Source organism: Erythranthe guttata, chromosome 1 (genome assembly GCF_056151865.1).
Source record: "Erythranthe guttata isolate IM_541 chromosome 1, IM_541, whole genome shotgun sequence".
Lineage (NCBI taxonomy): Eukaryota > Viridiplantae > Streptophyta > Magnoliopsida > Lamiales > Phrymaceae > Erythranthe > Erythranthe guttata.
The window spans coordinates 6,662,646-6,664,709 of NC_142533.1; the positions used below are offsets into that span (position 1 = coordinate 6,662,646).

General features: G+C 37.8%; 1 long non-coding RNA gene across 1 annotated transcript; it reads right to left on the minus strand.

The window, feature by feature from the left end:
- Nucleotides 1–393: 393 nt before the first annotated feature.
- LOC148772726 (uncharacterized) lies at nt 394–1,460 on the minus strand. The gene is made up of 2 exons (XR_016032662.1): nt 1,304–1,460; nt 394–933 (listed from the first exon to the last, which is right to left on the minus strand). It is a non-coding gene; the product is annotated as an uncharacterized LOC148772726 (long non-coding RNA).
- Nucleotides 1,461–2,064: the final 604 nt, after the last annotated feature.

Consider the following 2,064-nt stretch of genomic DNA (forward strand, 5'->3'; position numbering starts at 1 on the left):
ACGAAGGGGCAATTTCTTGTAGCCCCCTTGAAATTAAACTTTATAGCAATAAATCCAAGTCATAAGTCCTATTTTTCTATAGGTCCATTATACATTTTGTGTCAAAAATACCCTTAAGAAATATAATGAAATTATTATTTTCAAATCATATTTTCAAAATCTCTCTCCTAAATCAAATCACGTAAAAAATCTCTCTTTCAAATCAAATTATCCCATAAACTCTCTCATCCCAATTAAAATAACAACAACAACATAAGCTTGAAAAAAATACCACCACTGCCGCAACACTGTCGGAAATGGCTCGACATATGCAAACAAGCAACTGCATCATCTGAATGCAAACAGTAACCGCAAAATGAAAAAAAAATATACATCATGCAAACGCAAACATCAAACAACAAAAAATAAATCTACTCTTCCAAATAAAAAAAAGTTCAAAAGGAGAAAACGATATGTAACATGAAATTGCAAAATGCAAAATTAAAACAACTAAAGGGAAAAGAAAATAAATTAATCAAAACAACACTAACTTTTTGAATAAAAGACTAATGTGCAACATAAAATTGCAAATTGCAAACACCAAAAAGGAAAAAGAGACTTAATGCCAACAAACAACATCTCACCCCAAATCCATTGACGCTACCCCTAGCTCCGCCACAAACCCTAGGGTTGTCGCCGCCGTAATTAACCCAATCAATGGAGTGCAACCAGTAAAAGTCGGCGAGGATTGTGGGGCCCAAGACGAAGATACTGTAAGGGACGAAGCGAAAGGTGGATTCCGAACCGTGAAGAGGTCATCAAATCTGGTAGGGCGCTTGCTGTAGAACCAATACACAATATCGGGGTGAGAATTTTCTTAATTGCCTTCCGTATCAAACTCCGCCGCCTTCAACCTCTCATACGCCGCTCACCTTCTTCCCTCCACCCTCAAAACTTTTCTCAACAATAAATCATGTCAATGAGCATTAAATCACCTTCAAAACGCCACTCACTTTTTTTTATAAGTAATGAATCATTTCATTTAATATGAGAGATTTGTTCTCTTATTTCCAGAAATACATTGTTTGGGGTATTTATGTATATTTACTTATCATTTTATTTAATTTATATTATTATTTATGGTCAAGGGACCTAGAGCTATAATCATCTAATAGATTGAACTCCTACCTATATAAGTTGGGGGAATAGGGGGTTCTAGCTAATTACATGTTTCACGAAATCATTGAAGTAATAATTATAATGCAAATATCAACATCTAATCATATTAATTAAATACATTAAATACAAATGGATCCGAATTTACCTCTTGAAGCGTGAGATAAACTTTCGATTCAAAGCAAACTGCCACGGAAACCAATCCGTGCAGTCGGGAGAAGTGGCGGAGCGACGACGCCAGACGCGCGGGGCAGCGGCGGCGCGTGCGGTGGCGGGGTCGCGACGATCTGACACCTACGTTTTCCGATTTCACCTCATATACCGAATTCTACAATTACATGGCACTAGCCACGCAAAAGTTAGAACAAAACAAAAGAAAAAGACAAAAGGAAAAAACTACTGATATGGTGGCGGAGCGTGGGGCCAATGTCCGCGGTGGATCGACGGAGGGGACATCGACCGTGTGTGAGGGAGCGGCTAGGGTTCTTCTCTTATGTGCAAGACCTATAAATCTTGTATTTATAGTGTCTTTTATACAAGCCCTAACATGCTTAAGTTGCACCGGGCCCAACAGCTTAAGTCCGTTAGTCTTTCTCTGCTCGTTTCTCACAAAAATATGATCGGAAAATTATAACAATTATATTTTTGGAATCACTGAAACGTCCTCGTCGATACGAGTGTCAATTCTCGATTTCCAATTATTAAAACTGGAAACCCTAATTTAGTAAGCCTACTAAATTGGGGAACTTCCCAATTTAGAAAGTTCACTAAGATCATCGCCTAGTTCCTTCATTTTCTTATTTTCATTCATAATTCACAATTATGAATGTTGGACTCAATCGTATTGACTTCCAATTATGCAAGGATTCAACGTTTTACAACCCTCGATGGTTCAGGTGTAAGCTAGCC